The 26,118-nt window shown below is 49.6% G+C and overlaps 4 non-coding genes and 68 pseudogenes across 4 annotated transcripts; all 72 read right to left on the bottom strand.

Annotated features, from left to right (window-relative positions):
• Window positions 1–140: 140 nt before the first annotated feature.
• On the bottom strand, window positions 141–260 carry LOC138459366 (5S ribosomal RNA; annotated as a pseudogene).
• Window positions 261–366: 106 nt separating this feature from the next.
• LOC138458336 (5S ribosomal RNA) lies at window positions 367–475 on the bottom strand (annotated as a pseudogene).
• A 107-nt stretch (window positions 476–582) lies between these two features.
• On the bottom strand, window positions 583–701 carry LOC138458753 (5S ribosomal RNA; annotated as a pseudogene).
• A 107-nt stretch (window positions 702–808) lies between these two features.
• Window positions 809–927, bottom strand: LOC138459712 (5S ribosomal RNA; annotated as a pseudogene).
• Window positions 928–1,033: 106 nt separating this feature from the next.
• LOC138458727 (5S ribosomal RNA) lies at window positions 1,034–1,152 on the bottom strand (annotated as a pseudogene).
• A 313-nt stretch (window positions 1,153–1,465) lies between these two features.
• On the bottom strand, window positions 1,466–1,584 carry LOC138459743 (5S ribosomal RNA; annotated as a pseudogene).
• Window positions 1,585–1,905: 321 nt separating this feature from the next.
• LOC138459800 (5S ribosomal RNA) lies at window positions 1,906–2,013 on the bottom strand (annotated as a pseudogene).
• A 321-nt stretch (window positions 2,014–2,334) lies between these two features.
• On the bottom strand, window positions 2,335–2,454 carry LOC138459073 (5S ribosomal RNA; annotated as a pseudogene).
• Window positions 2,455–2,560: 106 nt separating this feature from the next.
• On the bottom strand, window positions 2,561–2,679 carry LOC138455807 (5S ribosomal RNA; annotated as a pseudogene).
• A 107-nt stretch (window positions 2,680–2,786) lies between these two features.
• LOC138459370 (5S ribosomal RNA) lies at window positions 2,787–2,905 on the bottom strand (annotated as a pseudogene).
• A 106-nt stretch (window positions 2,906–3,011) lies between these two features.
• LOC138456158 (5S ribosomal RNA) lies at window positions 3,012–3,130 on the bottom strand (annotated as a pseudogene).
• Window positions 3,131–3,443: 313 nt separating this feature from the next.
• LOC138458857 (5S ribosomal RNA) lies at window positions 3,444–3,562 on the bottom strand (annotated as a pseudogene).
• Window positions 3,563–3,669: 107 nt separating this feature from the next.
• Window positions 3,670–3,788, bottom strand: LOC138456408 (5S ribosomal RNA; annotated as a pseudogene).
• Window positions 3,789–3,895: 107 nt separating this feature from the next.
• LOC138457618 (5S ribosomal RNA) lies at window positions 3,896–4,014 on the bottom strand (annotated as a pseudogene).
• A 321-nt stretch (window positions 4,015–4,335) lies between these two features.
• LOC138459634 (5S ribosomal RNA) lies at window positions 4,336–4,454 on the bottom strand (annotated as a pseudogene).
• A 107-nt stretch (window positions 4,455–4,561) lies between these two features.
• Window positions 4,562–4,680, bottom strand: LOC138456172 (5S ribosomal RNA; annotated as a pseudogene).
• A 107-nt stretch (window positions 4,681–4,787) lies between these two features.
• LOC138459067 (5S ribosomal RNA) lies at window positions 4,788–4,906 on the bottom strand (annotated as a pseudogene).
• Window positions 4,907–5,012: 106 nt separating this feature from the next.
• On the bottom strand, window positions 5,013–5,132 carry LOC138459728 (5S ribosomal RNA; annotated as a pseudogene).
• A 106-nt stretch (window positions 5,133–5,238) lies between these two features.
• LOC138455272 (5S ribosomal RNA) lies at window positions 5,239–5,357 on the bottom strand. The gene has a single exon (XR_011261910.1). It is a non-coding gene; the product is annotated as a 5S ribosomal RNA (ribosomal RNA).
• Window positions 5,358–5,464: 107 nt separating this feature from the next.
• LOC138458354 (5S ribosomal RNA) lies at window positions 5,465–5,583 on the bottom strand (annotated as a pseudogene).
• Window positions 5,584–5,690: 107 nt separating this feature from the next.
• On the bottom strand, window positions 5,691–5,809 carry LOC138459335 (5S ribosomal RNA; annotated as a pseudogene).
• Window positions 5,810–5,915: 106 nt separating this feature from the next.
• Window positions 5,916–6,034, bottom strand: LOC138456587 (5S ribosomal RNA; annotated as a pseudogene).
• Window positions 6,035–6,347: 313 nt separating this feature from the next.
• On the bottom strand, window positions 6,348–6,466 carry LOC138458063 (5S ribosomal RNA; annotated as a pseudogene).
• Window positions 6,467–6,572: 106 nt separating this feature from the next.
• LOC138459811 (5S ribosomal RNA) lies at window positions 6,573–6,691 on the bottom strand (annotated as a pseudogene).
• Window positions 6,692–7,503: 812 nt separating this feature from the next.
• LOC138456000 (5S ribosomal RNA) lies at window positions 7,504–7,622 on the bottom strand (annotated as a pseudogene).
• A 535-nt stretch (window positions 7,623–8,157) lies between these two features.
• LOC138459365 (5S ribosomal RNA) lies at window positions 8,158–8,277 on the bottom strand (annotated as a pseudogene).
• Window positions 8,278–8,383: 106 nt separating this feature from the next.
• LOC138454943 (5S ribosomal RNA) lies at window positions 8,384–8,502 on the bottom strand. The gene has a single exon (XR_011261598.1). It is a non-coding gene; the product is annotated as a 5S ribosomal RNA (ribosomal RNA).
• Window positions 8,503–8,609: 107 nt separating this feature from the next.
• On the bottom strand, window positions 8,610–8,728 carry LOC138459420 (5S ribosomal RNA; annotated as a pseudogene).
• Window positions 8,729–8,834: 106 nt separating this feature from the next.
• On the bottom strand, window positions 8,835–8,953 carry LOC138459711 (5S ribosomal RNA; annotated as a pseudogene).
• A 106-nt stretch (window positions 8,954–9,059) lies between these two features.
• LOC138458101 (5S ribosomal RNA) lies at window positions 9,060–9,178 on the bottom strand (annotated as a pseudogene).
• Window positions 9,179–9,491: 313 nt separating this feature from the next.
• Window positions 9,492–9,610, bottom strand: LOC138459512 (5S ribosomal RNA; annotated as a pseudogene).
• A 321-nt stretch (window positions 9,611–9,931) lies between these two features.
• LOC138459880 (5S ribosomal RNA) lies at window positions 9,932–10,039 on the bottom strand (annotated as a pseudogene).
• A 321-nt stretch (window positions 10,040–10,360) lies between these two features.
• LOC138459364 (5S ribosomal RNA) lies at window positions 10,361–10,480 on the bottom strand (annotated as a pseudogene).
• Window positions 10,481–10,586: 106 nt separating this feature from the next.
• On the bottom strand, window positions 10,587–10,705 carry LOC138454942 (5S ribosomal RNA). The gene has a single exon (XR_011261597.1). It is a non-coding gene; the product is annotated as a 5S ribosomal RNA (ribosomal RNA).
• A 107-nt stretch (window positions 10,706–10,812) lies between these two features.
• On the bottom strand, window positions 10,813–10,931 carry LOC138459837 (5S ribosomal RNA; annotated as a pseudogene).
• Window positions 10,932–11,461: 530 nt separating this feature from the next.
• On the bottom strand, window positions 11,462–11,580 carry LOC138458855 (5S ribosomal RNA; annotated as a pseudogene).
• A 106-nt stretch (window positions 11,581–11,686) lies between these two features.
• Window positions 11,687–11,805, bottom strand: LOC138456157 (5S ribosomal RNA; annotated as a pseudogene).
• Window positions 11,806–12,118: 313 nt separating this feature from the next.
• On the bottom strand, window positions 12,119–12,237 carry LOC138458854 (5S ribosomal RNA; annotated as a pseudogene).
• A 107-nt stretch (window positions 12,238–12,344) lies between these two features.
• LOC138456407 (5S ribosomal RNA) lies at window positions 12,345–12,463 on the bottom strand (annotated as a pseudogene).
• Window positions 12,464–12,570: 107 nt separating this feature from the next.
• Window positions 12,571–12,689, bottom strand: LOC138459238 (5S ribosomal RNA; annotated as a pseudogene).
• A 321-nt stretch (window positions 12,690–13,010) lies between these two features.
• On the bottom strand, window positions 13,011–13,129 carry LOC138458852 (5S ribosomal RNA; annotated as a pseudogene).
• A 107-nt stretch (window positions 13,130–13,236) lies between these two features.
• LOC138456171 (5S ribosomal RNA) lies at window positions 13,237–13,355 on the bottom strand (annotated as a pseudogene).
• A 107-nt stretch (window positions 13,356–13,462) lies between these two features.
• LOC138459065 (5S ribosomal RNA) lies at window positions 13,463–13,581 on the bottom strand (annotated as a pseudogene).
• A 321-nt stretch (window positions 13,582–13,902) lies between these two features.
• On the bottom strand, window positions 13,903–14,022 carry LOC138459404 (5S ribosomal RNA; annotated as a pseudogene).
• A 106-nt stretch (window positions 14,023–14,128) lies between these two features.
• LOC138455319 (5S ribosomal RNA) lies at window positions 14,129–14,247 on the bottom strand. Its single transcript, XR_011261956.1, has one exon. It is a non-coding gene; the product is annotated as a 5S ribosomal RNA (ribosomal RNA).
• Window positions 14,248–14,354: 107 nt separating this feature from the next.
• On the bottom strand, window positions 14,355–14,473 carry LOC138458352 (5S ribosomal RNA; annotated as a pseudogene).
• Window positions 14,474–14,580: 107 nt separating this feature from the next.
• On the bottom strand, window positions 14,581–14,699 carry LOC138458247 (5S ribosomal RNA; annotated as a pseudogene).
• Window positions 14,700–15,012: 313 nt separating this feature from the next.
• On the bottom strand, window positions 15,013–15,131 carry LOC138459230 (5S ribosomal RNA; annotated as a pseudogene).
• Window positions 15,132–15,237: 106 nt separating this feature from the next.
• Window positions 15,238–15,356, bottom strand: LOC138459810 (5S ribosomal RNA; annotated as a pseudogene).
• A 696-nt stretch (window positions 15,357–16,052) lies between these two features.
• LOC138457516 (5S ribosomal RNA) lies at window positions 16,053–16,171 on the bottom strand (annotated as a pseudogene).
• A 320-nt stretch (window positions 16,172–16,491) lies between these two features.
• Window positions 16,492–16,610, bottom strand: LOC138458250 (5S ribosomal RNA; annotated as a pseudogene).
• A 106-nt stretch (window positions 16,611–16,716) lies between these two features.
• On the bottom strand, window positions 16,717–16,835 carry LOC138459720 (5S ribosomal RNA; annotated as a pseudogene).
• Window positions 16,836–16,942: 107 nt separating this feature from the next.
• LOC138457799 (5S ribosomal RNA) lies at window positions 16,943–17,051 on the bottom strand (annotated as a pseudogene).
• A 106-nt stretch (window positions 17,052–17,157) lies between these two features.
• Window positions 17,158–17,276, bottom strand: LOC138458249 (5S ribosomal RNA; annotated as a pseudogene).
• Window positions 17,277–17,833: 557 nt separating this feature from the next.
• On the bottom strand, window positions 17,834–17,952 carry LOC138455777 (5S ribosomal RNA; annotated as a pseudogene).
• Window positions 17,953–18,058: 106 nt separating this feature from the next.
• Window positions 18,059–18,177, bottom strand: LOC138459228 (5S ribosomal RNA; annotated as a pseudogene).
• Window positions 18,178–18,935: 758 nt separating this feature from the next.
• Window positions 18,936–19,054, bottom strand: LOC138459833 (5S ribosomal RNA; annotated as a pseudogene).
• A 107-nt stretch (window positions 19,055–19,161) lies between these two features.
• On the bottom strand, window positions 19,162–19,280 carry LOC138458918 (5S ribosomal RNA; annotated as a pseudogene).
• A 106-nt stretch (window positions 19,281–19,386) lies between these two features.
• On the bottom strand, window positions 19,387–19,505 carry LOC138456155 (5S ribosomal RNA; annotated as a pseudogene).
• Window positions 19,506–19,818: 313 nt separating this feature from the next.
• On the bottom strand, window positions 19,819–19,937 carry LOC138459835 (5S ribosomal RNA; annotated as a pseudogene).
• A 535-nt stretch (window positions 19,938–20,472) lies between these two features.
• On the bottom strand, window positions 20,473–20,591 carry LOC138455978 (5S ribosomal RNA; annotated as a pseudogene).
• Window positions 20,592–20,698: 107 nt separating this feature from the next.
• Window positions 20,699–20,815, bottom strand: LOC138457879 (5S ribosomal RNA; annotated as a pseudogene).
• A 313-nt stretch (window positions 20,816–21,128) lies between these two features.
• Window positions 21,129–21,247, bottom strand: LOC138458851 (5S ribosomal RNA; annotated as a pseudogene).
• A 106-nt stretch (window positions 21,248–21,353) lies between these two features.
• On the bottom strand, window positions 21,354–21,470 carry LOC138458061 (5S ribosomal RNA; annotated as a pseudogene).
• A 109-nt stretch (window positions 21,471–21,579) lies between these two features.
• Window positions 21,580–21,696, bottom strand: LOC138458065 (5S ribosomal RNA; annotated as a pseudogene).
• Window positions 21,697–21,803: 107 nt separating this feature from the next.
• On the bottom strand, window positions 21,804–21,922 carry LOC138457449 (5S ribosomal RNA; annotated as a pseudogene).
• A 107-nt stretch (window positions 21,923–22,029) lies between these two features.
• Window positions 22,030–22,148, bottom strand: LOC138456235 (5S ribosomal RNA; annotated as a pseudogene).
• Window positions 22,149–22,469: 321 nt separating this feature from the next.
• Window positions 22,470–22,589, bottom strand: LOC138459251 (5S ribosomal RNA; annotated as a pseudogene).
• Window positions 22,590–22,695: 106 nt separating this feature from the next.
• LOC138456078 (5S ribosomal RNA) lies at window positions 22,696–22,814 on the bottom strand (annotated as a pseudogene).
• Window positions 22,815–22,920: 106 nt separating this feature from the next.
• On the bottom strand, window positions 22,921–23,039 carry LOC138459239 (5S ribosomal RNA; annotated as a pseudogene).
• A 107-nt stretch (window positions 23,040–23,146) lies between these two features.
• Window positions 23,147–23,265, bottom strand: LOC138459139 (5S ribosomal RNA; annotated as a pseudogene).
• A 106-nt stretch (window positions 23,266–23,371) lies between these two features.
• Window positions 23,372–23,488, bottom strand: LOC138457878 (5S ribosomal RNA; annotated as a pseudogene).
• Between the last annotated feature and the right edge of the window lie 2,630 nt (window positions 23,489–26,118).

Below are 26,118 nucleotides of genomic sequence, written 5' to 3'. Positions count from 1 at the left end.
GTTCAGGCACATTCAGTGTGTTGTGGCTGAAGGCTGTGGTCCTAGTGAGTTTTGCACTGTTAAGCATCGAGTCGGCTAGACCATGCAGTTTTGAAAGACAATTGAGAAATGGCTCACTTCCTGAACATGGAGCAAAAAAATGCCTACTGCACCTGGTATTCCCAGGAGGTCTCCCATCCAGGTACTAACTAGTCCCAACACTGCTTAGCTTCCGAGATCAGATGAGAAGGGGGCGCATTCAGTGTGATGTGGCTGTAGGTTTTGGTCCTAGTGAGTTTTGTCCTGTTAAGCATCTAGTCGGCTAGACCATGCAGTTTTGAAAGACAATGGAGAAATGTCTCACTTCCAGAACCTGGAGTACAAAATAACCTACAGCACCTGGTATTCCCAGGCAGTCTACCACCCAGGTACTAACTAGGCCCAACACTGCTTAGCTTCCGAGATCAGGCGCATTCAGTGTGGTGTGGCCGTAGGCTTTGGTCCAAGTGAGTTTTGTCCTGTTAAGCATCTAGTCGGCTAGAACATGCAGTTTTGAAAGACAATTGAGAAATGGCTCACTTCCTGGACATGGAGCACAAAAAAAGCCTACAGCACCTGTTATTCCCAGGTAGTCTCCCGTCCCGCTTCTAACTAGGCCCAGCACTGCTTAGCTTCCGAGATCAGATGAGATGGGGCGCATTCAGTGTGGTGTGGCCGTAGGTTTTGGTCCTAGTGAGTTTTGTCCTGTTAAGCATCTAGTCGGCTAGACCATGCAATTTTGAAAGACAATTGAAAAATGGCTCACTTCCTGAACATGGAGCACAAAAAAAGCCTACAGCACATTGTATTCCCAGGCGGGCTCCCATCCATGTACTAACTAGGCCCAACACTGGTTAGCGTCTGAGATCAGACTAGATTGGGCGCATTCAGTGTGGTGTGGCCGTAGGCTCTGGTAATAGTGAGTTTTGTCCTGTTACGCTTCTAGTCGGCTAGATCATGCAGTTTTGAAAGAGAATTGGGAAATGGCTAACTTCCTGAACATGGAGCGCAAAAAGGCCTACAGCACCTGGTATTCCCAGGCAGCCTCCCATCCAGGTACTAACTAGGCCCAACACTGGTTAGCGTCTGAGATCAGACTAGATTGGGCACATTCAGTGTGGTGTGGCCGTAGGCTCTGGTAATAGTGAGTTTTGTCCTGTTACGCTTCTAGTCGGCTAGATCATGCAGTTTTGAAAGAGAATTGGGAAATGGCTCACTTCCTGAACATGGAGTACGAAAAAGCCTACAGCACCTGGTATTCCCAGGTGGTCTCCCAAACAGGCACTAACTAGACCTGACACTGCTGAGCTTCCGATGCCAGGCGCATTTAGTGTGGTGTTGCTGTAGGCTTTAATCCTGGTGAGTTTTGTCCTTCTAGTCAGCTAGACCATGCAGTTTTGAAAGACAATTGAGAAATGGCTCACTTCCTGGACATGGAGCACAAAAAAGCCTACAGCACCTGTTATTCCCAGATGGTCTCCCATACAGGTTCTAACTAGGCCCAGCACTGCTTAGCTTCCGAGATCAGATGAGTTGGGGCACATTCAGTGTGAGGTGGCCGTAGGTTTTGGTCATAGTGAGTTTTGTCCTGTTAAGCATCTAGTCGGCTAGACCATGCAGTTTTGAAAGACAATTGAGAAATGGCTCACTTCCTGAACATGGAGCACAGAAACGCCTACAGCACTTGGTATTCTCAAGTGGTCTTTCATCCAGGTATTAACTAGACCTGACACTGCTTAGCTTTCGAGGCCAGGTGCATTCAGTGTGGTGTGGCCGTAGGCTTTAGTCCTGGTGAGTTTTGTCCTGTTAAGCATCTAGTCGGCTAGACCATGCAGTTTTGAAAGGCAATTGAGAAATGGCTCACTTCCTGAACATGGAGCACAAAAAAGCCTACAGCACCTGGTATTCCCAGGTAGTCTCCCATCCAGGCCCAACACTGCTTAGCTTCCGAGATCAGACAAGATCGGGTGCATTCAGTGTGGTGTGGCCGTAGGCTCTGGTCATAGTGAGTTTTGTCTTGTTAAGCATCTAGTCAGCTAGACCATCCAGTTTTTAAAGACAATGGAGAAATGGCTCACTTCCAGAACCTGGAGCTCAAAAAAGACTACAGCACCTGGCATTCCCAGGCAGTCTCCCTTCCAGGTACTAACTAGGCCCAACACTGCATCGCTTCCGAGTTCAGGCACATTCAGTGTGTTGTGGCCGAAAGCTGTGGTCCTAGTGAGTTTTGCACTGTTAAGCATCTAGTCGGCTAGACCATGCAGTTTTGAAAGACAATTGAGAAATGGCTCACTTCCTGAACATGGAGCAAAAAAATGCCTACTGCACCTGGTATTCCCAGGAGGTCTCCCATCCAGGTACTAACTAGTCCCAACACTGCTTAGCTTCCGAGATCAGATGGGAAGGGGGCGCATTCAGTGTGATGTGGCTGTAGGTTTTGGTCCTAGGGAGTTTTGTCCTGTTAAGCATCTAGTCGGCTAGACCATGAAGTTTTGAAAGACAATGGAGAAATGGCTCACTTCCAGAACCTGGAGTGCAGAATAACCTACAGCACCTGGTATTACCAGGCAGTCTACCACCCAGGTACTAACTAGGCCCAACACTGCTTAGCTTCCGAGATCAGACGAGATCAGGCGCATTCAGTGTGGTGTGGCCGTAGGCTTTGGTCCAAGTGAGTTTTGTCCTGTTAAGCATCTGGTCGGCTAGAACATGCAGTTTTGAAAGACAATTGAGAAATGGCTCACTTCCTGGACATGGAGCACAAAAACAGCCTGCAGCACCTGTTATTCCCAGGTAGTCTCCCGTCCCGATTCTAACTAGGCCCAACACTGCTTAGCTTCCGAGATCAGATGAGATGGGGCGCATTCAGTGTGGTGTGGCCGTAGGTTTTGGTCCTAGTGAGTTTTGTCCTGTTAAGCATCTAGTCGGCTAGACCATGCAGTTTTGAAAGACAATTGCGAAATGGCTCCCTTCCTGAACATGGAGCGCAAAAAGGCCTACAGCACCTGGTATTCCCAGGCAGTCTCCCATCCAGGTACTAACTAGGCCCAACACTGCTTAGCGTCTGAGATCAGACTAGATTGGGCGCATTCAGTGTGGTGTGGCCGTAGGCTCTGGTCATAGTGAGTTTTGTCCTGTTATGCATCTAGTCGGCTAGATCATGCAGTTTTGAAAGAGAATTGGGAAATGGCTCACTTCCTGAACATGGAGCACGAAAAAGCCTACAGCACCTGGTATTCCCAGGTGGTCTCCCATCCAGGAACTAACTAGACCTGACACTGCTGAGCTTTCGATGCCAGGCGCATTTAGTGTGGTGTTGCTGTAGGCTTTAATCCTGGTGAGTTTTGTCCTTCTAGTCGGCTAGACCATGCAGTTTTGAAAGACAATTGAGAAATGGCTCACTTCCTGCACATGGAGCACAAAATAGCCTACAGCACCTGTTACTCCCAGGTGGTCTCCCATACAGGTTCTAACTAGGTCCAACACTGCTTAGCTTCCGAGATCAGATGAGATGGGGCGCATTCAGTGTGCTGTGGCCGTAGGTTTTGGTCCTTGTGAGTTTTGTCCTGTTAAGCATCTAGTCGGCTAGACCATGCAGTTTTGAAAGACAATTGAGAAATGGCTCACTTCCTGAACATTGAGCACAAAAAAAGCCTACAGCACATTGTATTCCCAGGCGGGCTCCCATTCAGGTACTAACTAGGCCCAACACTGCTTGGCGGCTGAGATCAGATGAGATCGGGCGCATTCAGTGTGGTTTGGCCGTAGGCTCTGGTCCTAGTGAATTTTGTCCTGTTAAGCATCTAGTCGGCTAAATCATGCAGTTTTGAAAGACAATTGAGAAATGGCTCACTTCCTGAACATTTAGCACAAAAAAAGCCTACAGCACATTGTATTCCCAGGCGGGCTCCCATCCAGGTACTAACTAGGCCCAACACTGCTTAGCGGCTCAGATCAGATGAGATTGGGCGCATTCAGTGTGGTTTGGCCGTAGGCTCTGGTCCTAGTGAGTTTTGTCTTGTTAAGCATCTAGTCAGCTAGACCATCCAGTTTTGAAAGACAATGGAGAAATGGCTCACTTCCAGAACCTGGAGCTCAAAAAAGCCTACAGCACCTGGTATTCCCAGGCGGTCTCCCTTCCAGGTACTAACTAGGCCCAACACTGCATCGCTTCCGAGTTCAGGCACATTCAGTGTGTTGTGGCCGAAGGCTGTGGTCCTAGTGAGTTTTGCACTGTTAAGCATCTAGTCGGCTAGACCATGCAGTTTTGAAAGACAATTGAGAAATGGCTCACTTCCTGGACATGGAGCACAAAAAAGCCTACAGCACCTGTTACTCCCAGGTGGTCTCCCATACAGGTTCTAACTAGGTCCAACACTGCTTAGCTTCTGAGATCAGATGAGATGGGGCGCATTCAGTGTGCTGTGGCCGTAGGTTTTGGTCCTAGTGAGTTTTGTCCTGTTAAGCATCTAGTCGGCTAGACCATGCAGTTTTGAAAGACAATTGAGAAATGGCTCACTTCCTGAACATTGAGCACAAAAAAAGCCTACAGCACATTGTATTCCCAGGCGGGCTCCCATCCAGGTACTAACTAGGCCCAACACTGCTTGGCGGCTGAGATCAGATGAGATCTGGCGCATTCAGTGTGGTTTGGCCGTAGGCTCTGGTCCTAGTGAATTTTGTCCTGTTAAGCATCTAGTCGGCTAAATCATGCAGTTTTGAAAGACAATTGAGAAATGGCTCACTTCCTGAACATTGAGCACAAAAAAAGCCTACAGCACATTGTATTCCCAGGCGGGCTCCCATCCAGGTACTAAGTAGGCCCAACACTGCTTGGCGGCTGAGATCAGATGAGATTGGGCGCATTCAGTGTGGTTTGGCCGTAGGCTCTGGTCCTAGTGAGTTTTGTCTTGTTAAGCATCTAGTCAGCTAGACCATCCAGTTTTGAAAGACAATGGAGAAATGGCTCACTTCCAGAACCTGGAGCTCATAAAAGCCTACGGCACCTGGTATTCCCAGGCAGTCTACCACCCAGGTACTAACTAGGCCCAACACAGCTTAGCTTCCGAGATCAGATGAGAAGGGGGCGCATTCAGTGTGATGTGGCTGTAGGTTTTGGTCCTAGTGAGTTTTGTCCTGATAAGCATCTAGTCGGCTAGACCATGAAGTTTTGAAAGACAATGGAGAAATGGCTCACTTCCGGAACCTGGAGTGCAGAATAACCTACAGCACCTGGTATTCCCAGGCAGTCTACCACCCAGGTACTAACTAGGCCCAACACTGCTTAGCTTCCGAGATCAGACGAGATCAGGCGCATTCAGTGTGGTGTAGCCGTAGGCTTTGGTCCAAGTGAGTTTTGTCCTGTTAAGCATCTGGTCGGCTAGAACATGCAGTTTTGAAAGACAATTGAGAAATGGCTCACTTCCTGGACATGGAGCACAAAAACAGCCTACAGCACCTGTTATTCCCAGGTAGTCTCCCGTCCCGCTTCTAACTAGGCCCAACACTGCTTAGCTTCCGAGATCAGATGAGATGGGGCGCATTCAGTGTGGTGTGGCCGTAGGTTTTGGTCCTAGTGAGTTTTGTCCTGTTAAGCATCTAGTCGGCTAGACCATGCAATTTTGAAGGACAATTGAGAAATGGCTCACTTCCTGGACATGGAGCACAAAAAAAGCCTATAGCACATTGTATTCCCAGGCGGGCTCCCATCCATGTACTAACTAGGCCCAACACTGCTTGGCGGCTGAAATCAGATGAGATCGGGCGCATTCAGTGTGGTTTGGCCGTAGGCTCTTGTCCTAGTGAATTTTGTCCTGTTAAGCATCTAGTCGGCTAAATCATGCAGTTTTGCAAGACAATTGCGAAATGGCTCCCTTCCTGAACATGGAGCGCAAAAAGGCCTACAGCACCTGGTATTCCCAGGCAGGCTCCCATCCAGGTACTAACTAGGCCCAACACTGCTTAGCGTCTGAGATCAGACTAGATTGGGCGCATTCAGTGTGGTGTGGCCGTAGGCTCTGGTCATAGTGAGTTTTGTCCTGTTAAGCATCTAGTCGGCTAGATCATGCAGTTTTGAAAGAGAATTGGGAAATGGCTTACTTCCTGAACATGGAGCACGAAAAAGCCTACAGCACCTGGTATTCCCAGGTGGTCTCCCATCCAGGTACTAACTAGACCTGACACTGCTGAGCTTCCGAGGCTAGGCGCATTCTTTGTGGTGTTGCTGTAGGCTTTAATCCTGGTGAGTTTTGTCCTTCTAGTCGGCTAGACCATGCAGTTTTGAAAGACAATTGAGAAATGGCTCACTTCCTGGACATGGAGCACAAAAAAGCCTACAGCACCTGTTACTCCCAGGTGGTCTCCCATACAGGTTCTAACTAGGTCCAACACTGCTTAGCTTCCGAGATCAGATGAGATGGGGCGCATTCAGTGTGCTGTGGCCGTAGGCTCTGGTCCTAGTGAATTTTGTCCTGTTAAGCATCTAGTCGGCTAAATCATGCAGTTTTGAAAGACAATTGCGAAATGGCTCCCTTCCTGAACATGGAGCGCAAAAAAGCCTACAGCACCTGGTATTCCCAGGCAGTCTCGCTTCCATGTACTAACTAGGCCCAACACTGCTTAGCGTCTGAGATCAGACGAGATTGGGCGCATTCAGTGTGTTGTGGCCGTAGACTTTGGTCCTTGTGAGTTTTGCCCTGTTAAGCATCTAGTCGGCTAGACCATTCAGTTTTGAAAGACAATTGAGAAATGGCTTACTTCCTGAACATGGAGCACAAAAAAGCCTACAGCAGCTGGCATTCCCAGGTGGTCTCCCATTCAGGTATTTACTAGGCCCGACACTGCTTAGCTTCCAAGATCAGATGAGATCAGGGGCATTCAGTGTGGTCCGACACTGCTTAGCTTCCAAGATCAGATGAGATCAGGGGCATTCAGTGTGGTCTGGCCGTAGGCTCTGGTCCTAGTGAGTTTTGCATTGTTAAGCATCTAGTCGGCTAGACCATGCAGTTTTGAAAGACAATTTAGAAATGGCTCACTTCCTGGATGTGGAGCACAAAAAAGCCTGCAGCACCTGGTATTCCCACCCGGTCCCAACACTGCTTAGCTTCCGACATCAGACAAGATCGGGCGCATTCAGTGTGGTGTGGCCGTAGGCTCTGCTCTTAGTGAGTTTTGCATTGTTATGCATCTAGTCGGCTAGACCATGCAGCTTTGAAAGACAATTGAGAAATGGCTCACTTCCTGAACATGGATCACAAAAAATCCTAGAGCACCTGGAATTCCCAGGCGGTCTCCCATCCAGGTACTAACGAGGCCTAACACTGCTTAGCTTCCAAAGTCAAACAAGATCTGGCACATTCAGTGTGGCGTGGCCGTAGGTTTTGGGCTCATTGAGTTTTGTCCTGTTAAGCATCTAGTTGGCTAGACCATGCAGTTTTGAAAGACATTTGAGAAATCGCTCACTTCCTGGACATGGAGCACAAAAAAAGCCTACAGCACATTGTATTCCCAGGTGGGCTCCCATCCAGGTACTAACTAGGCCCAACACCGCTTAGCGGCTGAGATCAGATGAGATCGGGCGCATTCAGTGTGGTGTGGCCGTAGGCTCTGGTCCTAGTGAATTTTGTCCTTTTAAGCATCTAGTCGGCTAGACCATGCAGTTTTGAAAGACAATTGAGAAATGGCTCACTTCCTGAACATGGAGCACAAAAAAGCCTACAGCACCTGGTATTCCCAGGCGGTCTCCCATCCAGGCCCAACACTGCTTAGTTTCTGAGATCAGACAAGATCAGGCGCATTCAGTGTGGTGTGGCCGTAGGCTCTGGTCATAGTGGGTTTTGTCCTGGTAAGCATCTAGCCGGCTAGACCATGCAGTTTTGAAAGACAATTGAGAAATGGCTCACTTCCAGAACCTGGAGCTCAAAATAACCTACAGCACCTGGTATTCCCAGGCAGTCTACCACCCAGGTACTAACTAGGCCCAACACTGCTTAGCTTCCGAGATCAGACACATTCAGTGTGTTGTGGCCGAAGGCTGTGGTCCTAGTGAGTTTTGCACTGTTAAGCATCGAGTCGGCTAGACCATGCAGTTTTGAAAGACAATTGAGAAATGGCTCACTTCCTGAACATGGAGCAAAAAAATGCCTACTGCACCTGGTATTCCCAGGAGGTCTCCCATCCAGGTACTAACTAGTCCCAACACTGCTTAGCTTCCGAGATCAGATGAGAAGGGGGCGCATTCAGTGTGATGTGGCTGTAGGTTTTGGTCCTAGTGAGTTTTGTCCTGTTAAGCATCTAGTCGGCTAGACCATGCAGTTTTGAAAGACAATGGAGAAATGTCTCACTTCCAGAACCTGGAGTACAAAATAACCTACAGCACCTGGTATTCCCAGGCAGTCTACCACCCAGGTACTAACTAGGCCCAACACTGCTTAGCTTCCGAGATCAGACGAGATCAGGCGCATTCAGTGTGGTGTGGCCGTAGGCTTTGGTCCAAGTGAGTTTTGTCCTGTTAAGCATCTAGTCGGCTAGAACATGCAGTTTTGAAAGACAATTGAGAAATGGCTCAGTTCCTGGACATGGAGCACAAAAAAAGCCTACAGCACCTGTTATTCCCAGGTAGTCTCCCGTCCCTCTTCTAACTAGGCCCAGCACTGCTTAGCTTCCGAGATCAGATGAGATGGGGCGCATTCAGTGTGGTGTGGCCGTAGGTTTTGGTCCTAGTGAGTTTGTCCTGTTAAGCATCTAGTCGGCTAGACCATGCAATTTTGAAAGACAATTGAGAAATGGCTCACTTCCTGAACATGGAGCACAAAAAAAGCCTACAGCACATTGTATTCCCAGGCGGGCTCCCATCCATGTACTAACTAGGCCCAACACTGGTTAGCGTCTGAGATCAGACTAGATTGGGCGCATTCAGTGTGGTGTGGCCGTAGGCTCTGGTAATAGTGAGTTTTGTCCTGTTACGCTTCTAGTCGGCTAGATCATGCAGTTTTGAAAGAGAATTGGGAAATGGCTCACTTCCTGAACATGGAGCGCAAAAAGGCCTACAGCACCTGGTATTCCCAGGCAGCCTCCCATCCAGGTACTAACTAGGCCCAACACTGGTTAGCGTCTGAGATCAGACTAGATTGGGCGCATTCAGTGTGGTGTGGCCGTAGGCTCTGGTAATAGTGAGTTTTGTCCTGTTACGCTTCTAGTCGGCTAGACCATGCAGTTTTGAAAGAGAATTGGGAAATGGCTCACTTCCTGAACATGGAGTACGAAAAAGCCTACAGCACCTGGTATTCCCAGGTGGTCTCCCAAACAGGCACTAACTAGACCTGACACTGCTGAGCTTCCGATGCCAGGCGCATTTAGTGTGGTGTTGCTGTAGGCTTTAATCCTGGTGAGTTTTGTCCTTCTAGTCAGCTAGACCATGCAGTTTTGAAAGACAATTGAGAAATGGCTCACTTCCTGGACATGGAGCACAAAAAAGCCTACAGCACCTGTTATTCCCAGGTGGTCTCCCATACAGGTTCTAACTAGGCCCAGCACTGCTTAGCTTCCGAGATCAGATGAGTTGGGGCACATTCAGTGTGCTGTGGCCGTAGGTTTTGGGCCTAGTGAGTTTTGTCCTGTTAAGCATCTAGTCGGCTAGACCATGCAGTTTTGAAAGACAATTGAGAAATGGCTCACTTCCTGAACATGGAGCACAGAAAAGCCTACAGCACTTGGTATTCTCAAGTGGTCTTTCATCCAGGTATTAACTAGACCTGACACTGCTTAGCTTTCGAGGCCAGGTGCATTCAGTGTGGTGTGGCCGTAGGCTTTAGTCCTGGTGAGTTTTGTCCTGTTAAGCATCTAGTCGGCTAGACCATGCAGTTTTGAAAGGCAATTGAGAAATGGCTCACTTCCTGAACATGGAGCACGAAAAAGCCTACAGCACCTGGTATTCCCAGGTAGTCTCCCATCCAGGCCCAACACTGCTTAGCTTCCGAGATCAGACAAGATCGGGCGCATTCAGTGTGGTGTGGCCGTAGGCTCTGGTCATAGTGAGTTTTGTCTTGTTAAGCATCTAGTCAGCTAGACCATCCAGTTTTGAAAGACAATGGAGAAATGGCTCACTTCCAGAACCTGGAGCTCAAAAAAGCCTACAGCACCTGGCATTCCCAGGCAGTCTCCCTTCCAGGTACTAACTAGGCCCAACACTGCATCGCTTCCGAGTTCAGGCACATTCAGTGTGTTGTGGCCGAAAGCTGTGGACCTAGTGAGTTTTGCACTGTTAAGCATCTAGTCGGCTAGACCATGCAGTTTTGAAAGACAATTGAGAAATGGCTCACTTCCTGAACATGGAGCAAAAAAATGCCTACTGCACCTGGTATTCCCAGGAGGTCTCCCATCCAGGTACTAACTAGTCCCAACACTGCTTAGCTTCCGAGATCAGATGAGAAGGGGGCGCATTCAGTGTGATGTGGCTGTAGGTTTTGTTCCTAGTGAGTTTTGTCCTGTTAAGCATCTAGTCGGCTAGACCATGAAGTTTTGAAAGACAATGGAGAAATGGCTCACTTCCAGAACCTGGAGTGCAGAATAACCTACAGCACCTGGTATTCCCAGGCAGTCTACCACCCAGGTACTAACTAGGCCCAACACTGCTTAGCTTCCGAGATCAGACGAGATCAGGCGCATTCAGTGTGGTGTGGCCGTAGGCTTTGGTCCAAGTGAGTTTTGTCCTGTTAAGCATCTGGTCGGCTAGAACATGCAGTTTTGAAAGACAATTGAGAAATGGCTCACTTCCTGGACATGGAGCACAAAAACAGCCTGCAGCACATGTTATTCCCAGGTAGTCTCCCGTCCCGATTCTAACTAGGCCCAACACTGCTTAGCTTCCGAGATCAGATGAGATGGGGCGCATTCAGTGTGGTGTGGCCGTAGGTTTTGGTCCTAGTGAGTTTTGTCCTGTTAAGCATCTAGTCGGCTAGACCATGCAGTTTTGAAAGACAATTGCGAAATGGCTCCCTTCCTGAACATGGAGCGCAAAAAGGCCTACAGCACCTGGTATTCCCAGGCAGTCTCCCATCCAGGTACTAACTAGGCCCAACACTGCTTAGATCAGACTAGATTGGGCGCATTCAGTGTGGTGTGGCCGTAGGCTCTGGTCATAGTGAGTTTTGTCCTGTTAAGCATCTAGTCGGCTAGATCATGCAGTTTTGAAAGAGAATTGGGAAATGGCTCACTTCCTGAACATGGAGCACGAAAAAGCCTACAGCACCTGGTATTCCCAGGTGGTCTCCCATCCAGGAACTAACTAGACCTGACACTGCTGAGCTTCCGATGCCAGGCGCATTTAGTGTGGTGTTGCTGTAGGCTTTAATCCTGGTGAGTTTTGTCCTTCTAGTCGGCTAGACCATGCAGTTTTGAAAGACAATTGAGAAATGGCTCACTTCCTGCACATGGAGCACAAAATAGCCTACAGCACCTGTTACTCCCAGGTGGTCTCCCATACAGGTTCTAACTAGGTCCAACACTGCTTAGCTTCCGAGATCAGATGAGATGGGGCGCATTCAGTGTGCTGTGGCCGTAGGTTTTGGTCCTAGTGAGTTTTGTCCTGTTAAGCATCTAGTCGGCTAGACCATGCAGTTTTGAAAGACAATTGCGAAATGGCTCCCTTCCTGAACATGGAGCGCAAAAAGGCCTACAGCACCTGGTATTCCCAGGCAGTCTCCCATCCAGGTACTAACTAGGCCCAACACTGCTTAGCGTCTGAGATCAGACTAGATTGGGCGCATTCAGTGTGGTGTGGCCGTAGGCTCTGGTCATAGTGAGTTTTGTCCTGTTAAGCATCTAGTCGGCTAGATCATGCAGTTTTGAAAGAGAATTGGGAAATGGCTCACTTCCTGAACATGGAGCACGAAAAAGCCTACAGCACCTGGTATTCCCAGGTGGTCTCCCATCCAGGAACTAACTAGACCTGACAATGCTGAGCTTCTGATGCCAGGCGCATTTAGTGTGGTGTTGCTGTAGGCTTTAATCCTGGTGAGTTTTGTCCTTCTAGTCGGCTAGACCATGCAGTTTTGAAAGACAATTGAGAAATGTCTCACTTCCTGCACATGGAGCACAAAATAGCCTACAGCACCTGTTACTCCCAGGTGGTCTCCCATACAGGTTCTAACTAGGTCCAACACTGCTTAGCTTCCGAGATCAGATGAGATGGGGCGCATTCAGTGTGCTGTGGCCGTAGGTTTTGGTCCTTGTGAGTTTTGTCCTGTTAAGCATCTAGTCGGCTAGACCATGCAGTTTTGAAAGACAATTGAGAAATGGCTCACTTCCTGAACATTGAGCACAAAAAAAGCCTACAGCACATTGTATTCCCAGGCGGGCTCCCATTCAGGTACTAACTAGGCCCAACACTGCTTGGCGGCTGAGATCAGATGAGATCGGGCGCATTCAGTGTGGTTTGGCCGTAGGCTCTGGTCCTAGTGAATTTTGTCCTGTTAAGCATCTAGTCGGCTAAATCATGCAGTTTTGAAAGACAATTGAGAAATGGCTCACTTCCTGAACATTGAGCACAAAAAAAGCCTACAGCACATTGTATTCCCAGGCGGGCTCCCATCCAGGTACTAACTAGGCCCAACACTGCTTAGCGGCTCAGATCAGATGAGATTGGGCGCATTCAGTGTTGTTTGGCCGTAGGCTCTGGTCCTAGTGAGTTTTGTCTTGTTAAGCATCTAGTCAGCTAGACCATCCAGTTTTGAAAGACAATGGAGAAATGACTCACTTCCAGAACCTGGAGCTCAAAAAAGCCTACAGCACCTGGTATTCCCAGGCGGTCTCCCTTCCATGTACTAACTAGGCCCAACACTGCATCGCTTCCGAGTTCAGGCACATTCAGTGTGTTGTGGCCGAAGGCTGTGGTCCTAGTGAGTTTTGCACTGTTAAGCATCTAGTCGGCTAGACCATGCAGTTTTGAAAGACAATTGAGAAATGGCTCACTTCCTGGACATGGAGCACAAAAAAGCCTACAGCACCTGTTACTCCCAGGTGGTCTCCCATACAGGTTCTAACTAGGTCCAACACTGCTTAGCTTCCGAGATCAGATGAGATGGGGCGCATTCAGTGTGCTGTGGCCGTAGGTTTTGGTCCTAGTGAGTTTTGTCCTGTTAAGCATCTAGTCGGCTAGACCATGCAGTTTTGAAAGACAATTGAGAAATGGCTCACTTCCTGAACATTGAGCACAAAAAAAGCCTACAGCACATTGTATTCCCAGGCGGGCTCCCATCCAGGTACTAACTAGGCCCAACACTGCTTGGCGGCTGAGATCAGATGAGATCTGGCGCATTCAGTGTGGTTTGGCCGTAGGCTCTGGTCCTAGTGAATTTTGGACTGTTAAGCATCTAGTCGGCTAAATCATGCAGTTTTGAAAGACAATTGAGAAATGGCTTACTTCCTGAACATTGAGCACAAAAAAAGCCTACAGCACATTGTATTCCCAGGCGGGCTCCCATCCAGGTACTAAGTAGGCCCAACACTGCTTGGCGGCTGAGATCAGATGAGATTGGGCGCATTCAGTGTGGTTTGGCCGTAGGCTCTGGTCCTAGTGAGTTTTGTCTTGTTAAGCATCTAGTCAGCTAGACCATCCAGTTTTGAAAGACAATGGAGAAATGGCTCACTTCCAGAACCTGGAGCTCATAAAAGCCTACGGCACCTGGTATTCCCAGGCGGTCTCCCTTCCAGGTACTAACTAGGCCCAACACTGCATCGCTTCCGAGTTCAGGCACATTCAGTGTGTTGTGGCCGAAGGCTGTAGTCCTAGTGAGTTTTCCACTGTTAAGCATCTCGTCGGCTAGACCATGCAGTTTTGAAAGACAATTGAGAAATGGCTCACTTCCTGAACATGGAGCAAAAAAATGCCTACTGCACCTGGTTTTCCCAGGAGGTCTCCCATCCAGGTACTAACTAGTCCCAACACTGCTTAGCTTCCGAGATCAGATGAGAAGGGGGCGCATTCAGTGTGATGTGGCTGTAGGTTTTGGTCCTAGTTAGTTTTGTCCTGATAAGCATCTAGTCGGCTAGACCATGAAGTTTTGAAAGACAATGGAGAAATGGCTCACTTCCGGAACCTGGAGTGCAGAATAACCTACAGCACCTGGAATTCCCAGGCAGTCTACCACCCAGGTACTAACTAGGCCCAACACTGCTTAGCTTCCGAGATCAGACGAGATCAGGCGCATTCAGTGTGGTGTAGCCGTAGGCTTTGGTCCAAGTGAGTTTTGTCCTGTTAAGCATCTGATCGGCTAGAACATGCAGTTTTGAAAGACAATTGAGAAATGGCTCACTTCCTGGACATGGAGCACAAAAACAGCCTACAGCACCTGTTATTCCCAGGTAGTCTCCCGTCCCGCTTCTAACTAGGCCCAACACTGCTTAGCTTCCGAGATCAGATGAGATGGGGCGCATTCAGTGTGGTGTGGCCGTAGGTTTTGGTCCTAGTGAGTTTTGTCCTGTTAAGCATCTAGTCGGCTAGACCATGCAATTTTGAAGGACAATTGAGAAATGGCTCACTTCCTGGACATGGAGCACAAAAAAAGCCTACAGCACATTGTATTCCCAGGCGGGCTCCCATCCATGTACTAACTAGGCCCAACACTGCTTGGCGGCTGAAATCAGATGAGATCGGGCGCATTCAGTGTGGTTTGGCCGTAGGCTCTTGTCCTAGTGAATTTTGTCCTGTTAAGCATCTAGTCGGCTAAATCATGCAGTTTTGAAAGACAATTGCGAAATGGCTCCCTTCCTGAACATGGAGCGCAAAAAGGCCTACAGCACCTGGTATTCCCAGGCAGTCTCCCATCCAGGTACTAACTAGACCTGACACTGCTGAGCTTCCGAGGCTAGGCGCATTCTCTGTGGTGTTGCTGTAGGCTTTAATCCTGGTGAGTTTTGTCCTTCTAGTCGGCTAGACCATGAAGTTTTGAAAGACAATTGAGAAATGGCTCACTTCCTGGACATGGAGCACAAAAAAGCCTACAGCACCTGTTACTCCCAGGTGGTCTCCCATACAGGTTCTAACTAGGTCCAACACTGCTTAGCTTCTGAGATCAGATGAGATGGGGCGCATTCAGTGTGCTGTGGCCGTAGGCTCTGGTCCTAGTGAATTTTGTCCTGTTAAGCATCTAGTCGGCTAAATCATGCAGTTTTGAAAGACAATTGCGAAATGGCTCCCTTCCTGAACATGGAGCGCAAAAAAGCCTACAGCACCTGGTATTCCCAGGCAGTCTCGCTTCCATGTACTAACTAGGCCCAACACTGCTTAGCGTCTGAGATCAGACGAGATTGGGCGCATTCAGTGTGTTGTGGCCGTAGACTTTGGTCCTTGTGAGTTTTGCCCTGTTAAGCATCTAGTCGGCTAGACCATTCAGTTTTGAAAGACAATTGAGAAATGGCTTACTTCCTGAACATGGAGCACAAAAAAGCCTACAGCAGCTGGCATTCCCAGGTGGTCTCCCATTCAGGTATTTACTAGGCCCGACACTGCTTAGCTTCCAAGATCAGATGAGATCAGGGGCATTCAGTGTGGTCCGACACTGCTTAGCTTCCAAGATCAGATGAGATCAGGGGCATTCAGTGTGGTCTGGCCGTAGGCTCTGGTCCTAGTGAGTTTTGCATTGTTAAGCATCTAGTCGGCTAGACCATGCAGTTTTGAAAGACAATTGAGAAATGGCTCACTTCCTGGACGTGGAGCACAAAAAAGCCTGCAGCACCTGGTATTCCCACCCGGTCCCAACACTGCTTAGCTTCCGACATCAGACAAGATCGGGCGCATTCAGTGTGGTGTGGCCGTAGGCTCTGCTCTTAGTGAGTTTTGCATTGTTATGCATCTAGTCGGGGCCTAACACTGCTTAGCTTCCAAAGTCAAACAAGATCGGGAACATTCAGTGTGGCGTGGCCGTAGGTTTTGGGCTCATTGAGTTTTGTCCTGTTAAGCATCTAGTTGCCTAGACCATGCAATTTTGAAAGACATTTGAGAAATGGCTCACTTCCTGGACATGGAGCACAAAAAAAGCCTACAGCACATTGTATTCCCAGGTGGGCTCCCATCCAGGTACTAACTAGGCCCAACACCGCTTAGCGGCTGAGATCAGATGAGATTGGGCGCATTCAGTGTGGTGTGGCCGTAGGCTCTGGTCCTAGTGAATTTTGTCCTGTTAAGCATCTAGTCGGCTAGACCATGCAGTTTTGAAAGACAATTGAGAAATGGCTCACTTCCTGAACATGGAGCACAAAAAAGCCTACAGCACCTGGTATTCCCAGGCGGTCTCCCATCCAGGCCCAACACTGCTTAGTTTCCGAGATCAGACAAGATCAGGCGCATTCAGTGTGGTGTGGCCGTAGGCTCTGGTCATAGTGGGTTTTGTCCTGGTAAGCATCTAGCCAGCTAGACCATGCAGTTTTGAAAGACAATTGAGAAATGGCTCACTTCCTGAACAAGGAGCACAAAAAAGCCAACAGCACCTGGTATTCCCAGGCGGTCTCCCATCCGGGTACCAACTAGGCTCTACACTGTTTACCTTCTGAGATCAGACGAGATTGGGTGCATTCAGTGTGGTGCGGCCGTAGGCTTTTGTGCTAGTGAGTTTTGTCCTGTTAAGCATCTAGTCGGCTAGACCATGCAGTTTTGAAAGAGAATTGAGAAATGGCTCACTTCCTGAACATGGAGTAGAAAAAAGTCTACAGCACCTGGTATTCCCAGGCAGTCTCCCATCCATGTACTAACTAGGCCTAACACTGCTTAGGTTCTGAGATCAGGTGAAATCCGGTGCATTCAGTCTGGTGTGGCCATAGGCGTTTGTGCTAGTGAGTTTTGACTTGTTAAGCATCTAGTCGGCTAGACCATGCAGTTTTGAAAGACAATTGAGAAATGGTTCACTTCCTGAACATGGAGCACAAAAAAAGCCTACAGCACCTGGTATTCCCAGGCGGTCTCCCATCCAGGTACTAACTAGGCCCAACACTGCATTGCTTCCGAGTTCAGGCGCATTCAGTGTGGTGTGGCCGTAGGCTCTGGTCATAGTGGGTTTTGTCCTGGTAAGCATCTAGCCAGCTAGACCATGCAGTTTTGAAAGACAATTGAGAAATGGCTCACTTCCTGAACAAGGAGCACAAAAAAGCCAACAGCACCTGGTATTCCCAGGCGGTCTCCCATCCGGGTACCAACTAGGCTCTACACTGTTTACCTTCTGAGATCAGACGAGATTGGGTGCATTCAGTGTGGTGCGGCCGTAGGCTTTTGTGCTAGTGAGTTTTGTCCTGTTAAGCATCTAGTCGGCTAGACCATGCAGTTTTGAAAGAGAATTGAGAAATGGCTCACTTCCTGAACATGGAGTAGAAAAAAGTCTACAGCACCTGGTATACCCAGGCAGTCTCCCATCCATGTACTAACTAGGCCTAACACTGCTTAGGTTCTGAGATCAGGTGAAATCCGGTGCATTCAGTCTGGTGTGGCCATAGGCGTTTGTGCTAGTGAGTTTTGCACTGTTAAGCATCTTAACGGCTAGACCATGCAGTATTGAAATACAATTGAGAAATGGCTCTCTTTCTAAACATGAAGCACAAAAATGCCTACCACAACCTGGTATTCCAAGGAGGTCTCCCCTCCAGGTACTAACTAAGCCCGACACTGCCTCACTTCTAAGATCAAACGAGACCGGGCACATTCAGTGTGATGTGGCCGTAGACTTTGATCCTTGTGAGTTTTGCCCTGTTAAGCATCTAGTCGGCTAGACCATGCAGTTTTGAAAGACAATTGAGAAATGGCTTACTTCCTGAACATGGAGCACAAAAAAGCCTACAGCACCTGGCATTCCCAGGTGGTCTCCCATTCAGGTACTTACTAGGCCCGACACTGCTTAGTTTCCAAGATCAGATGAGATCAGGGGCATTCAGTGTGGTCTGGCCGTAGGCTCTGGTCCTAGTGAGTTTTGCATTGTTAAGCATCTAGTCGGCTAGACCATGCAGTTTTGTAATACAATTGAGAAATGGCTCACTTCCTGAACATGTAGCACAAAAAAGCCTACAGCACCTGGTATTCCCAGGCAGTCTCCCATCCAGATACTAACTAAGCTCGACACTGTTTACCTTCTGAGATCAGACGAGATTGGGTGCATTCAGTGTGCTGTGGCCGTAGGTTTTGGTCCTAGTGAGTTTTGTCCTGTTAAGCATCTAGTCGGCTAGACCATGCAGTTTTGAAAGGCAATTGAGAAATGGCTCACTTCCTGAACATGGAGCACAAAAAAGCCTACAGCACCTGGTATTCCCAGGCAGTCTCCCATCCAGGTCCAACACTGCTTAGCTTCCGAGATCAAACAAGATACGGCGCATTCAGTGTTGTGCGGCCGTAGGCTCTGGTCATAGTGAGTTTTGTCTTGTTAAGCATCTAGTCAGCTAGACCATCCAGTTTTTAAAGACAATGGAGAAATGGCTCACTTCCAGAACCTGGAGCTCAAAAAAGCCTACAGCACCTGGTATTCCCAGGCGTTCTTCCTTCCAGGTACTAACTAGGCCCAACACTGCATCGCTTCTGAGTTCAGGCACATTCAGTGTGTTGTGGCCAAAGGCTGTGGTCCTAGTGAGTTTTGCACTGTTAAGTATCTAGTCGGCTAGACCATGCAGTTTTGAAAGACAATTGAGAAATGGCTCACTTCCTGAACATGGAGCAAAAAAATGCCTACTGCACCTGGTATTCCCAGGTCTCCCATCCAAGTACTAACTATCCCAACACTGCTTAGCTTCCAAGATCCGATGAGAAGGGGGCGCATTCAGTGTGGTGTGGCCGTAGGCTTTGGTCCAAGTGAGTTTTGTCCTGTTAAGCATCTAGTCGGCTAGAACATGCAGTTTTGAAAGACAATTGAGAAATGGCTCACTTCCTGGACATGGAGCACAAAAAAAGCCTACAGCACCTGTTATTCCCAGGTAGTCTCCCGTCCCGCTTCTAACTAGGCCCAACACTGCTTAGTTTCCGAGATCAGATGAGATGGGGCGCATTTAGTGTGGTGTGGCTGTAGGTTTTGGTCCTAGTGAGTTTTGTCCTGTTAAGCATCTAGTCGGCTAGACCATGCAATTTTGAAAGACAATTGAGAAATGGCTCACTTCCTGGTCATGGAGCACAAAAACAGCCTACAGCACATTGTATTCCCAGGCGGGCTCCCATCCATGTACTAACTAGGCCCAACACTGCTTGGCGGCTGAGATCAGATGAGATTGGGCGCATTCAGTGTGGTTTGGCCGTAGGCTCTGGTCCTAGTAAATTTTGTCCTGTTAAGCATCTAGTCGGCTAAATCATGCAGTTTTGAAAGACAACTGCGAAATGGCTCCCTTCCTGAACATGGAGCGCAAAAAGGCCTACAGCACCTGGTATTCCCAGGCAGTCTCCCATCCAGGTACTAACTAGGCCCAACACTGCTTAGCGTCTGAGATCAGACTAGATTGGGCGCATTCAGTGTGGTGTGGCCGTAGGCTCTGGTATTAGTGAGTTTTGTCCTGTTACGCTTCTAGTCGGCTAGATCATGCAGTTTTGAAAGAGAATTGGGAAATGGCTCACTTCCTGAACATGGAGTACGAAAAAGTCTACAGCACCTGGTATTCCCAGGTGGTCTCCCAAACAGGTACTAACTAGACCTGACACTGCTGAGCTTCCGATGCCAGGCGCATTTAGTGTGGTGTTGCTGTAGGTTTTAATCCTGGTGAGTTTTGTCCTTCTAGTCAGCTAGACCATGCAGTTTTGAAAGACAATTGAGAAATGGCTCACTTCCTGGACATGGAGCACAAAAAAGCCTACAGCACCTGTTATTCCCAGGTGGTCTCCCATACCGGTTCTAACTAGGCCCAACACTGCTTAGCTTCCGAGATGAGATGAGATGGGGCGCATTCAGTGTGCTGTAGCCGTAGGTTTTGGTCCTAGTGAGTTTTGTCCTGTTAAGCATCTAGTCGGCTAGACCATGCAGTTTTGAAAGACAATTGAGAAATGGCTCACTTCCTGAACATGGAGCACAGAAAAGCCTACAGCACTTGGTATTCTCAAGTGGTGTTCCATCCAGGTATTAACTAGACCTGACACTGCTTAGCTTTCGAGGCCAGGTGCATTCAGTGTGGTGTGGCCGTAGGCTTTAGTCCTGGTGAGTTTTGTCCTGTTAAGCATCTAGTCGGCTAGACCATGCAGGTTTGAAAGGCAATTGAGAAATGGCTCACTTCCTGAACATGGAGCACAGAAAAGCCTACAGCACCTGGTATTCCCAGGCAGTCTCCCATCCAGGCCCAACACTGCTTAGCTTCCGAGATCAGACAAGATCGGGCGCATTCAGTTTGGTGTGGCCGTAGGCTCTGGTCATAGTGAGTTTTGTCTTGTTAAGCATCTAGTCAGCTAGACCATCCAGTTTTGAAAGACAATGGAGAAATGGCTCACTTCCAGAACCTGGAGCTCAAAAAGGCCTACAGCACCTGGTATTCCCAGGCAGTCTCCCATCCAGGTACTAACTAGGCCCAACACTGCTTAGCGTCTGAGATCAGACAAGATCGGGCGCATTCAGTTTGGTGTGGCCGTAGGCTCTGGTCATAGTGAGTTTTGTCTTGTTAAGCATCTAGTCAGCTAGACCATCCAGTTTTGAAAGACAATGGAGAAATGGCTCCCTTCCTGAACATGGAGCGCAAAAAAGGCCTACAGCACCTGGTATTCCCAGGCAGTCTCCCATCCAGGTACTAACTAGGCCCAACACTGCTTAGCGTCTGAGATCAGACTAGATTGGGCGCATTCAGTGTGGTGGCCGTAGGCTCTGGTCATAGTGAGTTTTGTCCTGTTAAGCATCTAGTCGGCTAAATCATGCAGTTTTGAAAGACAATTGCGAAATGGCTCCCTTCCTGAACATGGAGCACGAAAAAGCCTACAGCACCTGGTATTCCCAGGTGGTCTCCCATCCAGGTACTAACTAGACCTGACACTGCTGAGCTTCCGAGGCTAGGCGCATTTAGTGTGGTGTTGCTGTAGGCTTTAATCCTGGTGAGTTTTGTCCTTCTAGTCGGCTAGACCATGCAGTTTTGAAAGACAATTGAGAAATGGCTCACTTCCTGGACATGGAGCACAAAAAAGCCTACAGCACCTGTTACTCCCAGGTGGTCTCCCATACAGGTTCTAACTAGGTCCAACACTGCTTAGCTTCCGAGATCAGATGAGATGGGGCGCATTCAGTGTGCTGTGGCCGTAGGTTTTGGTCCTAGTGAGTTTTGTCCTGTTAAGCATCTAGTCGGCTAGACCATGCAGTTTTGAAAGACAATTGAGAAATGGCTCACTTCCTGAACATGGAGCGCAAAAAGGCCTACAGCACCTGGTATTCCCAGGCAGTCTCCCATCCAGGTACTAACTAGGCCCAACACTGCTTAGCGTCTGAGATCAGACTAGATTGGGCGCATTCAGTGTGGTGGCTGTAGGCTCTGGTCATAGTGAGTTTTGTCCTGTTAAGCATCTAGTCGGCGGCTAGATCATGCAGTTTTGAAAGAGAATTGAGAAATGGCTCACTTCCTGGACATGGAGCACAAAAAAGCCTACAGCACCTGTTACTCCCAGGTGGTCTCCCATACAGGTTCTAACTAGGTCCAACACTGCTTAGCTTCCGAGATCAGATGAGATGGGGCGCATTCAGTGTGGTGGCCGTAGGCTCTGGTCATAGTGAGTTTTGTCCTGTTAAGCATCTAGTCGGCTAAATCATGCAGTTTTGAAAGACAATTGCGAAATGGCTCCCTTCCTGAACATTGAGCACAAAAAAAGCCTACAGCACATTGTATTCCCAGGCGGGCTCCCATCTAGGTACTAACTAGGCCCAACACTGCTTGGCGGCTGAGATCAGATGAGATCGGGCACATTCAGTGTGGTTTGGCCGTAGGCTCTGGTCCTAGTGAATTTTGTCCTGTTAAGCATCTAGTCGGCTAAATCATGCAGTTTTGAAAGACAATTGAGAAATGGCTCACTTCCTGAACATTGAGCACAAAAAAAGCCTACAGCACATTGTATTCCCAGGCGGGCTCCCATCCAGGTACTAACGAGGCCCAACACTGCTTTGCGGCTGAGATCAGATGAGATCGGGCGCATTCAGTGTGGTTTGGCCGTAGGCTCTGGTCCTAGTGAGTTTTGTCTTGTTAAGCATCTAGTCAGCTAGACCATCAAGTTTTGAAAGACAATGGAGAAATGGCTCACTTCCAGAACCTGGAGCTCAAAAAAGCCTGCAGCACCTGGTATTCCCAGGCGGTCTCCCTTCCAGGTACTAACTAGGCCCAACACTGCATCGTTTCCGAGTTCAGGCACATTCAGTGTGTTGTGGCCGAAGGCTGTGGTCCTAGTGAGTTTTGCACTGTTAAGCATCTAGTCGGCTAGACCATGCAGTTTTGAAAGACAATTGAGAAATGGCTCACTTCCTGAACATGGAGCAAAAAAAAGCCTACTGCACCTGGTATTCCCAGGAGGTCTCCCATCCAGGTACTAACTAGTCCCAACACTGCTTAGCTTCCGAGATCAGATGAGAAGGGGGCGCATTCAGTGTGATGTGGCTGTAGGTTTTGGTCCTAGTGAGTTTTGTCCTGTTAAGCATCTAGTCGGCTAGACCATGAAGTTTTGAAAGACAATGGGGAAATTATTCACTTCCAGAACCTGGAGTGCAGAATAACCTACAGCACTTGGTATTCCCAGGTAGTCTACCACCCAGGTACTAACTAGGCCCAACACTGCTTAGCTTCCGAGATCAGACGAGATCAGGCGAATTCAGTGTGGTGTGGCCATAGGCTTTGGTCAAGTGAGTTTTGTCCTGTTAAGCATCTGGTCGGCTAGAACATGCAGTTTTGAAAGACAATTGAGAAATGTCTCACTTCCTGGACATGGAGCACAAAAACAGCCTACAGCACCTGTTATTCCCAGGTAGTCTCCCGTCCCGCTTCTAACTAGGCCCAACACTGCTTAGCTCCCGAGATCAGATGAGATGGGGCGCATTCAGTGTGGTGTGGCCGTAGGTTTTGGTCCTAGTGAGTTTTGTCCTGTTAAGCATCTAGTCGGCTAGACCATGCAATTTTGAAAGACAATTGAGAAATGGCTCACTTCCTGGACATGCAGCACAAAAAAAGCCTACAGCACATTGTATTCCCAGGCGGGCTCCCATCCATGTACTAACTAGGCGCAACACTGCTTGGCGGCTGAGATCAGATGAGATCGGGCGCATTCAGTGTGGTTTGGCCGTAGGCTCTGGTCCTAGTGAATTTTGTCCTGTTAAGCATATAGTCGGCTAAATCATGCAGTTGTGAAAGACAATTGCGAAATGGCTCCCTTCCTGAACATGGAGCGCAAAAAGGCCTACAGCACCTGGTATTCCCAGGCAGTCTCCCATCCAGGTACTAACTAGGCCCAACACTGCTTAGCGTCTGAGATCAGACTAGATTGGGCGCATTCAGTGTGGTGGCCGTAGGCTCTGGTCATAGTGAGTTTTGTCCTGTTAAGCATCTAGTCGGCTAAATCATGCAGTTTTGAAAGACAATTGCGAAATGGCTCCCTTCCTGAACATGGAGCGCAAAAAGGCCTACAGCACCTGGTATTCCCAGGTGGTCTCCCATCCAGGTACTAACTAGACCTGACACTGCTGAGCTTCCGAGGCTAGGCGCATTTAGTGTGGTGTTGCTGTAGGCTTTAATCCTGGTGAGTTTCGTCCTTCTAGTCGGCTAGACCATGCAGTTTTGAAAGACAATTGAGAAATGGCTCACTTCTCCAGCATGGGGTCTGGCATGGATTCACATGCTCATGAATATTCCCCGTCGTCAGGCTGGGAATCCTCGGTAAAGAAAAAACCAGTATCAGTTTCGTTTCTGATCTGTCTTTCGTAGTAACAACCAATCACTGGTCTCTGCGTCATACTGACCACAGCCAATGACTGCCCTCTACCTAAGCACCGCCTCTCGTTGCCATCTTCAGATTTTTACCGCACGTTCATGTGTTGGGATCCTCGTGCTATTGCTCTCGAGCGTTAGTGCTATTTTTTTCACGTTTTTTCTCAAAAACTTCGTTTTTTCGGTCAAAAGAGCCTCAAGCTCCACCGACTCACTATCCGATCAACGGGGACCCGTGTCGGATTCGTCTGCGCCCCTCAAGGGTGAAGATTCGTCGAGCTACGCTTTTGGAGGACTCCAGAAGTTTCTCAGGCCCGGTCATGGCCCAGGAGAAGGGAAGCTCGACGCCCGGAAAGCTGTTCAGGGTCTGCCCTGGATGCCAGCTGCAGAACGTCTTTAAGGAGGACGAACACTCCTTTTGTCTCTACTGCCTACATGAGGACAAGACGCACGTGGAGAAGGACTGTGCGTTTTGCGGCAACATGTCGGAGCGGACCATGAAGGACCGCCATCAACGTCTCGCCAACTGGCTAGAAGGGAAGAGCCCGTCCGGCGAGAAGAAGAAGAAATCTGAGCGGTCTTCTAAGTCCTTTGAGGACGCCCCGGTGACGGGGGTCCAACATAAGGCCAAGCACCGCGAGTCCGCTGGCACCGGGAGCGCCGAACGGTCGGGCTCTACGGGCGCCAGGCAGGGCGCACCCTCCCCGGCACCATCAACCACGAGCCAACGCTCTGGGTCGGGTAAGAGGAAGGCCGAGCACCCGGCGAAACTCCTGGAGAGGCCCCGGTCGAGCTCGAAGGCCCCATCGGAGGGGGAGCGAGGCGGTGTCCCCCCCTCAAGGATAAGGCGGTGAGCGCACCTAAGGTGGTGAAGGCCTTAATCCATCCGGCCAAGCCCTCTATCGATACTGTCGCGGCGGCCCTGGCTCAGCCTGTGCAGGCTACACCAGTGGTGGCGACCTCGGGGCTCAGAGTCTCCCTGCCACCTCGGAGGGAGTCATCTTTTGTGCCCATCGATAGGACCCCCGTGAAATCCCCCGTGGGGAAGAAAAAGGGGGGGCAGGGCGTCGTCGTAGATTCGGCCTCAACCTCGGAGGAGGAGCTGGTCGAAGTCTTAAGCCACGGCCTCGGCGTGGAAGAAGACCGACCCGTCGGGATGGATCCCGACGCAGGTGACGACGACATCGTCAAGGGTACCGACGGGGCCCCTGATCGCCCGTCGGATTCCCCTCTGCCAGCGCCGCGAGACAACTCGTCGGCCATTTTGTTGGCTATACAGTCCTTATGCTCAGAGATAAGGACGAGACTACCGTTGCCGACGGAACCTCTCCCGTCGGGGGACCCAGAACCGGGACCTTCTGGTGTTCCCCCTACCAAGAAAAGAAGGATCCACCCTCCGCCTCCTTTTCAGCCGTCGCGCCCCTTCCAGCCCTCCTCCCCGTCCACCCGAGGGGATGATACGGGGACTGACACGGCAGCGACGGGTACGGACGACGAGGTATACGACGAGGATGTACCGTCGTCGCCTCCCACCAGGGCTTCTCCGCCCGACGAGATTGGATCGTTCCACTCCATGATCTCCAGGGCATCCGAGCATTTTCAACTCTGCCCTGAGGAGAAGAAGAAGGAAGGTTTCCTTTATCAGCGGCGCGAGGCCAAGAGGAAGACGGTCCTCTCAGTGCCTCTATTGGACGACATTTGGGATGAGGGCCTCACCCTCCTCAAGAACCCTTCCACGACGCCAGCTAGAAGAGACCGGTACGAGAAGAAGTACCGGGTCCCGGACACGGCCCCCCTGTGCCTCCGGGCGCAGCCTACCCCGGACTCCGTCGTCTCCGCGGCGGCCAGGAAGAAAGCGGGGGGGGGGGTGCGGCCTCCACATCGACTTCCCCACCAGACGGTGAGGGAAAGAAATTGGACGCTATGGGACGCAGAGTCATCTCGTCGGCAGCGACGACGATTAAAGCGGCCAATGCCTTGGCTATCGTGGCTCGCTACGACAGGGAGCTCTGGTACAAACTGGCTCCCCTGCTGGACTTCCTGCCGGACGACAAGAGGACAGAGGCCCTGGAGATCCTGCAGGAAGGTGAGGTGGCTTCGGACCACGCCATTACCGTTGCGACGGACATCGCCGACACTGGGTTCCGCCAGTTGGGCAACGGCGTTTGCCTTAGGCGGCGTGGATGGCTCAAGGCTACGGACTTCCGTCAAGACGTT

This window comes from Ambystoma mexicanum, chromosome 4p (assembly GCF_040938575.1).
Source record: "Ambystoma mexicanum isolate Mex_15411 chromosome 4p, UKY_AmexF1_1, whole genome shotgun sequence".
Taxonomy (NCBI): domain Eukaryota; kingdom Metazoa; phylum Chordata; class Amphibia; order Caudata; family Ambystomatidae; genus Ambystoma; species Ambystoma mexicanum.
The sequence above is the reverse complement of the archived record's forward strand: the minus strand, read 5'-3'. Positions and strand labels throughout refer to the sequence as shown.